The following is a 13,779-nucleotide window of genomic DNA, read 5'->3' on the forward strand; positions in this document are numbered from 1 at the left end:
ATATATATATATATATAATTATCCTGAAGCCTTAGAACAAGAAGGGAGAGTAGAAATAGAAAAAAAAAATCCACTGATCACCACCTGAAAGAGATCCTATGAGGACAATACACAGGAATATTATAGTCAAAATCTGAAACCCCCAGCTCAATGATGAAATATTGAGTTAGAAGAGAAAAAAAATAATTATGGCAGTGCCACAGTTACAATGAACCAATACCTAGCAAGGGGTTCTTGAGGGTGGGGGTGGTGGTGAGGTTAAGTAATAGGAGAGGAAGGTAACAGATATAAATAAAGTAGAGGAGTCAGGAGGGATAGGAAATGAGATGCACAAATATAAAAATAAAAATTAGGAGCAGAATCCATTAGAGAAAGTATATGTTGGTGTGTGTATGTATATATTTTTTACATATATATATACATATATATACATGTATGAATATATCTATATTTAAACATATCCATGATTATTTGTATCCTGGGAAGGAAGTGGTAGAGGAAGGTGGAAAAAGAACAAAGTAAAAAGTAGTGTACATTGTGATGTTCACATGACATTCCTTTTTCTTTTTTTATTTTATATTCAAGTTTTTATATTTAATTTTATGTTTCTTTTCACATTCTGTATTTAATTCTAAAATTAAAAAAATGTTAAAAATTTTTTATATATACCTGGGGAATAATAAAATGCTAAATTAATTTAAAAGTATGGAAATGCATACATCACTCCATTGAGGAATAATAAACCAGATAAAAGGTAGATACTACTGGATATTTCTTTTGTCAAGGTCTAGGTCATTGAATAAAGTATAATGGATGAGAAAAAAATGATGGCAATAAATTATTTGGAAAATTTTGAGAACAATAGACATAGACATTCAAATGTCTATGTTGTCTCCATGGACAGACATTGATGATTGATTGAAATGCCACACTTTTATATGTCAGTGAGTACGGTGGTAGGTGTACCCTTTCAGCTTATTGGAAAATCCAGCTCCTCTCTGATTTAATTGGGAAGTTTTTTAAAATAGCCCAGTTAAAAAAAAAAAGAAAGTTTCTTCACCCATTTTTGAAGAGGCTCCCCAAAATTAACTCAGCTGGACATTAGATTACAGACAGAAAGACCATCATCAGGACTATAGTAGAAGACTTTTTAACTTCTTAGAAACTGAATTGGCACTTTATTGACAAGACCTATCTTTACATAATTGAGCACACTTTAGTGGGGAATCAACATAATATGAATATAATTTATTGAAATTATCCTTTTTAAATGATGTGAATAACCTCCCCTCAAAAAAGTAGATTGGAATTACAATATAAAGTTCATCCACATTTAATAAGTTTTATAAAATCTAAGCAGATGCCTTAAAAATTAAAAGTGTGACTTCAGATCTATCTGTCTAACTCTCACATACATTTTAGGTATTCTCATCAGTAAATTAAAAATGAGATAGAGAAAGAAAGACAGAGACAGAGATATAGGAAACAAAGACAGAGATAGAGGCAGACACAGAGACTGTCAGCAAGGCAGGGCCTCAAAGAAAACTATAGAAACAGAGAATTTTTATTTTAAAAGGAAAAAAAAATGAACAGCAACAACAAAGCTTTTCTGATCAGATAAAAAAGGGAGATAGTGGAAAATCATTCCTTTGGTAATGATGGTAATGAAACCTGCAAATTTCAGCATTGATCAAGGATAACTTTTAAAATATTAGTCATATAACATTTAAATTACTCATTTAAAAAGTTAAATCTTTTATTGTTAGATTACAACAAACTTTATGCTTTCGCCTGAAGTAGTGAATATAGTGTCAGAGATTTTTTTAAATAACTCTAACATTTTCATCATGCTAAAGATGGCAAAATTAATATATTTGAAAAGGTGCCAACCATCAGAGATTTCATATGTATGTATATATATGTATATGTGTATGTGTATATATGCATATGCATGTGTATATGTATACATATGTAAATAGATGTATAGATGTGAATGTTCCTGATAAACTATTTAGTATGCCTAAATGATAATTTCTGGTGGACATTGTTGGTAGTTCCACCATTTTACCTAGAACACAGGAATTACATTAATTCTCATATTACTTGCATGCAACAGTACTTAAAAATTATTTTTGACTTTATATGTCCCTCCAAACAAACTACATGATAAATTTAGATTCCAATTTAATATCAGAAAAATAGTTTCCTCTTCCTTCTGACTCTTTAACATTACAATATCTCAGGGGTTGGAGCCAAGATGAGAGAGTAGAAACAAAACTTCTGCTCTGGATTCTACCTCCCCTGATACATGTAAAAATGACTCTAAAAAATCTTTAGAGCTACAGAACCCACAAAGTGACAGAGAGAAACAAATCTCCCACTGAAGGAAGCCTGGCAGGCTGGCAGTAAGGGTCCATTGCAGTATGCTGGGAGCTAAGCACAGTCCCAACTGAGGCACAGTTTTTGCCCCAGGGATGTAGCAACCAGCAGCAGCTGGAGCAGACTTCACCCAAGTAAATCACCAGCAGCTGTAGCAGTTTCTAGACTTCTCAATCTACAAGTGGCAAAGACAAAGTAAAAGGTCAGTGTGGAACTTAGTTCAAATAAGTGGAGTGCATTCTGGCTGCTACCCCCAGGGTGAGAAGTGGAGAAAGAGCAGTGGCTGCAGCTTGCTGGTGCATGGCTACTTCAGAGCTCCTGGTCTGCAGATTATAGAGGGACCAAGCAACCATTCAGAGCATAATCACTCTTGCTTTGGCCTGCTTGGATCCGTATCACAGACTTGGGTGGCAGTCCTGGGGTGTGTGACAGGTGAGCTAGAGCATGTGGAGGCTCTAGAGAGGGCATCCATCTAATAGCTCTGGCAGCTGCAAAAACCTTAGCACTTTGAGACATAGCTCTTTGCATGCTGGAAGCAGAGTTCTCATGACAAGAGTTCAAAAGTCAAGTAATTGGCTGCCAATATGAGCAAGCAACAGAAGCAAAAATAGATGATATAGTCTTTTTTGGGGGACAAAAAGGATAAATGCATGGAGTGGGACGAAGAGAGAGAAGTCAGAACTGCTGCAACAAAAGCCTCCAAGAAAAATATGAATTGGTTATAGGACATGGAGGAGCTCAAGAAGGATTTTGAAATTCAAGTAAGTAGAAGAAAAATTGGGAAGAAAAATTAGAATGATGCAAGATAATCCTGAAAAGCAAGTCAATAGCCTACTAAAAGAGACCCAAACATACACTGAAGTAAATTACATCTTAAAAAAATAGACTAGCTCAAATGGATATAAAGGTCAAAAAAGCCAATGAGGAGAATGATTTAAAAAGCCAAATCTGCCAGATGGAAAAGGAGTTTTAAAAACTCATTGAAGAGAATATCTCCTTCAAAATTAGATTGGAGCAACTGAAAGCTAATGACTTTGTGATAAATCAAGATAATATAAAACAGATCCAAACAAAAGAAAAAATATATAGAAGGCAATGTGAAATATCTCATTGGAAAAACCACTGACCCAGAAAATAGAACCAGGAAAGATAATTTAAAAATTATTGGTCTACCTGAGAGCCATGATCAAAACAAGAGCCTAGACACCATCTTTTAAGAAATTCTCAAGCAAAATTGCCCTGATATTCTAGAACTGGAGGGCAAAATAGAAATTGAAAGAATTCACCAATCACCTCTTGAAAAAGATCACAAAAAGAAAATTCCTAGGAATATTATAGGCAAATTCCAGAATTCCCAGGTCAAAGAGGAAATACTGCAAGCAGTCAGTAAGAAACAATTTGAGTATAGTGGAAACACATTCAGGATAATACAAGACCTAGTAGCTTCTACCTTAAGGGATCAAAGGGCTTGGAATATGATATTCTGGAGGTCAAAGGAGCTAGAACTAAAACAAAGAATCAACTACCCAGCAAAATTGAGTATAACGTTTGAGGGAAAATATGGTCATTCAATGAAATAGAGAACTGTCAAGCATTATTGATGAAAAAAACCTGAGCTGAACAGAAAATTTGATTTTCAAATAAAAGAGGCAAGAGAAGCAAGAGAAGGTAAACAGGAAAAAGAATTCATAAGGAACTTATTAAAGTTGAAGTATTTACATTCCTATAAGGAAAAACAATAATTGTAACATAAGACTTTTCTCAGTATGAGGATAGCTGAAGGGAAAATATATGTGTATGCATATGTATATATCTATGTATACATATATATGTATAGGAGGATGTATGTGTATATAAATATATATGTGTGTGTGTGTGTGTGTGTGTGTGTGTGAGGGCATTTGTATGTTCATGTATACATATACAGAGGGCACAGGATGAGTTGAATATGAAGGGATGATATCGAAAAAATAAAATTAGGAGGTGAGAGAGGAATTATTGGGAGAAAAAAAAAGGAGTGATAGATTAGGGTACATTATCTCATTAAAAGAGACAAGAGGAAACTGTTACAATTGAGGGGAAGAGTGGGAAGGTGAAAGGGAATGGGACAACCTGATTCTCATTGAATTTGGCCTAAGGAAGGAGTAGCATACACATTCAATTGGGTGTCTTACCCTATGGGAAAATAGGGGATAGGGGATAAGAGGGGGGAGGGAGGATAAAAGGGAGGGCAGATTGTGGGAGAGGGTAGTGAGAAACAAACATTTTTTGAAAAGGGATAGGGTAAAAGGAGAAAACAGAATAAGTGGGGGGGGCAGGATAGGATGGAGGGAAATATAGTTAGTCTTTTACAATATTACTACTATGAAAATGATTTGGGTAACTACACATGTACAATCTATATTGAATTGCTTATCTTCCCAGTGGGGGTGAGTGAGGAGGAAAGAAGGGAAAAAAATCTTGAACTCAAAGTTTTAAAAACAAATGTTTAAAAAAATTTTTTTTTACATACAACTGGGAAATAAGATATATAGATACTGGGATACAGACACCTATCTTTGCCTACTAGAAAGTTAGGGGGTTTGGGGGAGGACATAAGAAATAATAGATTGAGGGAAGGGGTATTCAGTAGGCTTGCTATTTTGGGGTGGTGGTAGGGGAAAGATGGGGAGAGAAAAAAATTGTAACTCAAAATCTTGTGGAAATGAATATTGAAAACTAAAAATAAAAAAAAAAACATTACAATATCTCAAATTTGTGACTTGTTCTGAGATATTAACTCCTGGTTAATGATCAGGATATTGATACTAAATAATAAGGGGCTTTTTCAGTTAAAGAAAGAAACACTCAGGTCATATTGTCAGATAAAAATATTTAACTTCTTTATTTTACAGATCAGAAAACTGAGGAATTCCTGTGTAGAGGCAGGGGAAGAGTATTATTTAGAAATTATTAACATTCAAGATCCCAAATTGTTTATTTTAATTGAACTACATTCATATGATTGATTACTTTAACAAATTTATAGAATTGGGGTCATTGTTATACTCATATCAACCTAGCACCTCAGAGGAAAAGCCTTATGATAGAAATCTCCCCTACGTCCTACCCCGCCAAAACCATTCTCTTTCTTCTGTTTTAACTGCTACAGCGTTTATTTATTGCTCTTATAATGGAGAATAAGGACAAAATAGCAGTCTGCTTAGGGTGCATCATTTTCCATGCAGAAGCTTCTAGAGAACATGCTTCCAGGAGGAGTTGTGATATCTGTCATGGATTTTCCTGGGAAAGAAATTACATATAGCATTTATAAAAATTCTATAAGTGTTTCTGGCTTGTTAATTATGTGGAGAGCAGCCTTTTTGATTGACTAATTTTAGAAAAACTAGAGATTCTGTCTAAAGTTCTTAGTTGGCCTCTGACTTCTGCTTTCTTGATTGGACCTCTTCTTAGGTTGACGCCTTCTGGTGACTTTATATGTCAAAGTATACTCTTATACCATTTTCAAAGAGCTTTGTTTCTTGTTTGCTTCTTTTAATTCCTTTAGTTTTTTTTTTCTTGTCTTATTGCTATAGCTAGAATTTTAATAAAACATTGAATGGTGGTGATAATGGGGACCCTTGCTTCACTTCTCATGTTTTTCGACAAAATATTCAGCTTATGCACATTACAGATAATGCTTACTGATGGTTTTAGATAGATATTACTTATTGTTCTAAGATAAGCTCCATTTATTTCTATGCTGTCTAGAGGTGGTTTATCTTCCTTTTATTTTGTTATGAATGGCTGTTGTAATTTTTAAAGGGTCCCCCCCATTTGTTGAAAAAATTCTATGATTTCTAGTGCTTTTATTACTGATATGGTGAATTATGTTGATAGTTTTCCCAATATTGAAATAGCCCCACAATCCTGGCATGAATCCTGCCTAGTAATAGTATATGATCCTTGTGATATATTGTTGTAATGTACTAACTAGGACTTTATTTTTGCCTCAATGTGCATTAAGTAATTGGTTTATAGTTTTGTTTTTCCCATTTTGGCTCTTCTTGTTTTAAGTATCAGCACTATATTTGTGTCATAAAAGGACTTTTATAGGACTCCATCTTTTTCTTGTTTTTCAAAGTAGTTTTTATAATATTGAGATTATATTTTAAATGTTTGGTAGAATACACTTGTGAATTCATTTGGCTCTAGGAAATTTTTTCTTATGGGATTCATTGAAGACTTGTTCAAATTTCTTTTTCTAAGATTGAGTTATTTAAGTATTCTATTTACTCTTCTGTTAATCTGGGCCATTTATATTTTGTAAATATTCCTTCATTTTATTTTGATTTTCAGATTTGCTGGAATATAATTGGGCAAAATAGCTCACTAATAATTGTTTTAATTATTGTTTTAATAATTGTTTCCTCTTCATTGGTGGTGAATTCGCCCCTTTCCTTTTTGGTACTAGAGATTTTGTTTTCTTCTTTATTTTTTTACATCAAATTAATCAATAATTTATGTATTTTATGTTTTTTCCATAAAATCAACTTCTAGTTTTATTTATTATTTCAGTGGTTTTCACACTTTCAATTACAATCATCTCTCCTTTGTTTTCAGGGTTTCTAATCTGGTATTTAATTGAGGATTTTTAGATTGTTTCTTTTCTATTTTTTTACTTACATGTTCAGTACCTGCCTTTTCTCTTTTTATTGATGTAAGCATTCAGAGATATAAATTTTTGCCTAAGAATTTTTTTGGCCCCATCCCACAAATTTTTGTATTTTGTCTTCCTCTTTTCATTATATTTAATGAAATTATTATCTCTGATTTGTTCTTTGACCCACTTCTTCTTTAGGATTTTTTTAGTTTCTAATTTATTTTGATCTATATTTCCACTTTCCTTTATTAAATGTATTTTTCTTTCATTATAATCTGAAAAGGATGCTTCTCACATCTCAATTCTTTGGGATTTAGGTGTGAGATTTGCATATTCTAATACATGGTCAGTTTTTTGCATATTTACAAATATTCCTTTTAATTCCCATTCAATTTCCTCCATGGGTTTATCATATCTAAATTTTTTTCTAAAATTATATTCACCTCCTTAACTTCTTTCTTATTTTTGGTGAAATTTACCTAGCTCTGAGAGGGGAAAGTTGAGGTCCCTCATTAGTATAGTTTTATTATCTATTAACTTTTTAAAAAATCTCAGATGCTATACTATTTGCTGCATATATGTTTGGGATTTATGTCACTTCATTGTTTATGTCTTTTAGCAAGGTGTAATTTTCTTCCTTACCTCTTTTAACTAATCTATTTTTGTTTTTGCTTTGTCTGAGATTATGACTGCAATCACTGCTTTCTTTTTTTTTAATTTCAACTGAAGCATAATAGACTCTATTCCATTCTTTTACCTTTGTTCTGCATTTGTCTCTATGTTTCAAATATATTTTTTTTGGTAAACAGGATATTGCAGGATTCTGGTTTTAATCCATTCTGGCATGTGAATTTGTTTTATGAGTAAGTTCATTCCATTAACATCTAGAGTAAAGGTAACTGTATTTCTCTCCATCCTAGTTTTCCCCTGTTTATCCTGCTCTCTCTTACCTTTCATTCTGTCCCTCCTCAGAAGTGTTGTCATTCTACCGATGGACTCCTCCAATCTGCCCTCCCTTCTATAAATTCCCAGAACCTTCTCTTATTTCCATTGCTTTTTAAATTCCCTATAGGGTAAGATACATTTTTATTTTTTTCTAATTTTAGTAGTATTTTATTTTTTCCATAGAGCATATCAAGTAAGTTTTTAACATTCATTTTATGAGATTTTGAGTTCCAAATTTTCTCCCTTATTTCCCCCTTATCTCCCATTACCTGAAAATGGTGGACAGTTTGATATAGGTTATACATGTGCTATCAGGTAAAAAATTTCTATATTAATCACATGTGTAAGGAAAAACAGATCAAAAGAGAGAAAAATATGAGTAAGAAAAAATAGGTTAAAAAACAGTGCAAACTGCATTGAATCTTATCAGTTCTTTTTCTGGATATGAATATTATTTTTCTTTGGGAGATTTTGTACTTATTCTGGATGTTTGTGTTACTGAGAAGATCTGAGTCAATCATAGTAGATCATCACACAATGTTGCTGAAACAGTGTACAATGTGTTGCTTTTTTTTTTGTGGTTCTGTCCATTTCACTTTGCAGCAGTATTGCAAGTCTTTCCAGGATTTTCTGAAATCTGCCTGGTCATCATTTCTTATTCAACAATAGTATTCCATTACATTCATGTAACTGATTCAGCTGTTCCCTGACTGATGGGCATCACTTCAATTTCCAATATTTTGCCACCCTGAAAAGTACTGCTATAAATATTTTTGCACACATAGGTCCTTTTCCCTTTTTTATGAGCTCTTTGGGATAGAGACCTTGTAGTTGTATTGCTAGTTCTTAGGTTATGCGCAATTTTGTTGCCTCTTGGGCATAGTTCCAAATTACTCTCCAGAATGGTTTGATCAGTTCACATCTCCACCAACAGTGCATCAGTGTCCCAATTTTCTCACATCCTCTACAATACTAATAATTTTATTTTTTTTGTCATTTTAGCCAAACTCATAGGTGTGAGGTGGTATCTCAAACTTCTTTTAATTTGTATTACACAAATTAAGAGTGCTCTAGAGCATTTTATTTGACTATAGAAAACTTTGATTCCTTGATCTGAAAAATGCCTGTTTATGTACTTTGACCATTTATCAATTGGGGAATGATTTGTATCCTTATAAAGTTGACTCATTGTTCTATATATTTGAGAGATGAGGCCTTCATCAGAGATGCTTGCTACAAAGAGTGTTTCCCAGCTTTCTGCTTTTAATCTTGGATATATTGATTTTGTTTGTATAAACGTTTTTTAATTTAATATAATTAACATATGTATTTTAGATTTTATAATGCTCTCTATCTCTTGTTTGTTTGTGAATACTTCACTTCCCCAGAGATCTGACCAGTAGATTATTCCTTGCTCTATTAAGTTCCTTATACTGTCCCCCTTATTCTTACCAATTTTGATCTTATCTTGGCATATGGTGTGAGGTGTTGGTCTATACCTAATTTGTGCTCTATTATTTTCGAATTTTCTCAGCAGATATTGTCAAGTGACAAATGACAAAAAGATCACAAAGCTTGGGTCTTCAGGTTTATCAAATGCTAGGTTACTATGGTCATAAACTATTGTGTCTTGGGAATCTAATCTATTCTACTTATCCTTCACTCTGTATCTTAGTGACTATCAGATAGTTTTGATGATTGCTGGTTTATAATATAGTTTGAGATCTGTTATTGCTAGGTCACCTTCCTTTGTATATATTTTTTTCATTAATTCTTTTGACATTCTTGACCTTTTGCTCTTCCAGATGATTTGTTTTCATTTTTTTCTAACTCTTTAATTTTGTTGGCACTTTGATTGGGATGTCACTGAATAAGTAACTTAAATTAGGCAAGACTGTCATTTTGATTATAATGTCTTGACCTATAGAAGAGCAATTTTTTCTAATTTTTTTACATCTGACATTTTTTGGGAAAAATGTTTTGTAATTGTATTTATCATTCCATATAAGAATATAAACAGTTTGGTCATGTTGAATCTCATATGTTTTCTCTTTCTTCTTTTTTGTTTACCTTCTAATGTTCCTCTTTATTCTAGAATTTGAACATAATTTTTTTTTATTTAGCTGTGGTCTTTCAATTAGGAACGTTTGAAAGATGTCTATTTAATATTGAAGGATTGTATGCAGTTTTGATTTATATATTCTTCCAGGTTCTATTTTGCCCTCCATTTCTAGGATATCAGGGAAGTTTTTCTTAACAATTTCTTGCAATACTATATCCAAACTTTTTTTTAAAAAATCATCAAGTTCTGGAAGTCCAACCATTCTTAAATTTTCTGTACTGGATTTATTTTCCACGTCAGTTATTTTTCCAAAGAGAAATTTCACATTTTCTCCTCTTTCTTAATTCCTTTTTTTGTTTGTTTGTTGTCTTTCTCACTTCTTGATGTCTCATGGAGTCATTGCCTTCCACTTGCCCAATTCTAATTTTTAAGGAATTATTTTCTTTAATGACCTTTTGTACCTACTTTTCCATTTGGTCAAAGCTATTTTTCTTAAGGAGTTGTTTTCTTTGGTTAATTTTTGTATGTTTTCCCCCAATTTTTGGTGTGGCTTGTTTATCAATTTTTATCACTCTTTTTTCATTATTCTCTTGCATTCGTCTCATTTCTTTTCCCAATTTTTATTCTACTTCTCTTTGTTTTAAGAAAATCTGAACTCTTCCAGGAGATTTTTTTGAACTTGAGACCAATTTGCATTTTTCTTTGAGGCTTCATGTGAAGCCTTAAAGACATTCTTGTTTTTTACCTAAGTTTGTGGTGTCTCCTTGTCACCATGTAAATTTCCTATGATCAAGTTCTCTTTGTGATGTATACTGCTATTGTTACTCTGGACCTGGATCCCTTATATTGAAAAATATATTGGGAAGAATTATACACACACACACACACACACACACAATCAATGTTGTTGAAGTGAATAATAGTTTACAAAAGCTAACCGATGCTAATTGGGTTTATTGTCCTGGAGTGGTAGTCACTGGCAAACAACAGTGGAGGTAGACAGCAGGGATTTTAAAGTCAAATCACTGATAATGTTAGTATGATCAAGCATGCTGCCATCGTGAAATCAGGAGTGGAGCAGACTATTTAACTCTATAACAACATCAAGCCAGCTCCCAGCCATGCAACCTGCTCCTTTCCAGCCACTATGGATAATTTCAGCAGTTATTCACTGTAGACCTGTATGGTCTTGGATAAAAGCAGAAGCAAATGGGAAGAGGGAATGTAAAGAATATTGGATCCCCCAAATATAATTCATTATAAAATTTTGTGAGTAGTTGATAGTATTGAAAGGCAGATAATTTTCATGATATTTCTTTTGAGTGCTTACAGAATTTCAGTAAGCAAGAAGGTTAAATTTTAACAAATATTTTTTTTCACATTTGTCCACAGATAAAAAAGGAAGAAGAGGAGGAGGAGGAGGAAGAAGGAGGAGGAGGAGCAGAAGGAAGAGGAGGAGGATGAGGTGGTGTTGGTGGAAGAAGAGGAGGAGGGTGAAGAAAAAGAGTAATGATAGCAAATTACTTAAGATAACTATTAACTTTAATATCAAGCAAAGTGGCCCTTTGATCCTTGTTTCAATTGTTGTAATGGCAAACAAAGTAGTGCTTAAGCTCTTTATTTCAACAATTCAAGTGCCTTTGAGCACCATCTGAGATTATATCAAGTCTTCGTTGGAAACAGTATACATTGTGTTGCCCTTAATAGCCCTAAGGGAGTTTGGAGATCTTCCCTGCCCTTAATAGGCCTAACATCATTACATGGAGCCTGAGGTGGGAGTAATTTACTGAAAGAGTGAAATAGGAAAGGTAGAATAGGAAGGAGCAGAGCAGAGAGAAGCTGGAGTAGAGCTGAAACCAAGCAGAACAGAAATGAAGAATGCTTGTGATTTTGGCACTCTGTAGCACTCTGTTAGTCTGTCAGATAAAAGCCTTGTCTGTTGTTTTTAGACAGAAATTCTGAAGAAGACTTTAGTGCTGATCTTGAAGCCTGGAGTACTTTACTGCTGTTTGCAGAGGTCATGAAAGAGGACTTTTACAGTTGTTTACAGACATTCTGACAGAGGTCTTTACTGCTGTTTACAGAAATTCTCGGACTTTACTGCTGATTTGTGTTTATTTTCTCAGACATAGGTTTTGTCCATTGGTTTATGTTAATTTGTCAGACAAAAAATGAATTGAGATGATGATGCTGGCAATGTGTCTGAATATTGTAGTAACTCTGCTAAGCTTAATGTGTGTAAATATTGTTGTGGCTCTATTAAGCTTTGTCTTCCTAGAAACAGAAGCTGTGAAGGGCTTGGAGTGGACTAGTCACCATGAGCTGCAATCAGAAAGCTGCCTACCTGTGAATACAGGCAACAGTTGGGTGAATCCAAGCAAGAGCTAGGAATGTGGAAGAGGAACCATAGAGTTTGGAAGTCAGCTTCAAGTTAAGAGGAAAGGACCTTTACTTGAGTACTCAGTCCTGACGGATGAGATTGTAATTTACTTTTGACCTGGGGTAGATGGCCTTGTAATTTACACTACCATTTAAGAGGATACTTAGTAGTGACTGATGATATTGTAACTTAATTGTGACCTAGGGGTGGATGGCCTTTGTATGTTCCACTATCCCTTAAGTATGGTTGATTTAAGGATGGTCACTACTTAAGGATGTTTAGCTTAAGGAGGATTGGACACCAGCCTCTACTTAAGGATGAAAGCAGGCTTCACTTGGGCACTCAATACTGATTAATGAGATTATGATTTACAGAATGATATATTTTGCCACTTTAATAATAAGTTATGATATATTGCTGTGAATATTTTGCTTTAGTTCATTGCTGAAAAAACAGATAGTTCACTGTACTATGTGATCATATCCTTAAACTTAATCACAGCAGTATTCCTCAGGAGAGCTGCTCATGATTGCCTTTATACTGACTCCTTACATTGTCCATTGAGGCTTATTACACCAGAACTCCTGTATAAGAGATAGCATAGGTGGCTTCAAACTTTTAAATCTGAAAGTTTAACAGAATTGTCAGTATGGAAGTACTTTATCATATCTGAAAAATATTGAATTGAATAAGGGGGTGATAGTGGACTTCCTTGTTTCACCCCTGATCTTATTGGAAATGCTTCTAGCTTATCCCCATTACATATTATACTTGCTGGTGGTTTTAGATAGATGCTACTTATTATTTTAAGGAAGACTCAATTTATTCCTATACTTTCTAGAGTAAAAAATAGGAATGGGTGCTGCATTTTGTCAAAAGCCTTTTCTGTGTCTATTGAGATAATCGTATGTTTTCAGCTAGTTTTGTTGTTGATGTGATCAATTATACTGATAGTTTTCCTGATATTGAACCACCCTTGCATTCCTGGAATAAATCCTACCTGATCAAAGTGTACTATTCTTGTGATAAGTTGCTGTAGTCTTTTTGCTAATATTTTATTTAGAATTTTTGCATCTATATTCATAAGGGAAATCGGTCTGTAACTTTCTGTCTCTATTTTGTCTCTTCTTAATATAGGTACCATATTGTGTCATAAAAAGAATTTGGTAGGACTCCTTTTTCTCCGGTTTTCCTGAATAGTTTGTAAAGTATTGGAGCCAATTGTTCTTTAAATGTTTGGTAGAATTCACTAGTAAAACCATCTAGCTCTGGGAGATTTTTTTTTCCTAGGGAGTTCATTGATAGCTTGTTCAATTTCTTTTTCTGAGATGGGGTTATTTAAGAAGTTTATTTCCTCTTCAGTTAGTCCAG

The sequence above is a fragment of the Petaurus breviceps genome, unplaced genomic scaffold (genome assembly GCF_028583685.1).
Source record: "Petaurus breviceps papuanus isolate PSGF00001 unplaced genomic scaffold, PetGlider_PUasm1.0 648, whole genome shotgun sequence".
NCBI lineage: Eukaryota > Metazoa > Chordata > Mammalia > Diprotodontia > Petauridae > Petaurus > Petaurus breviceps.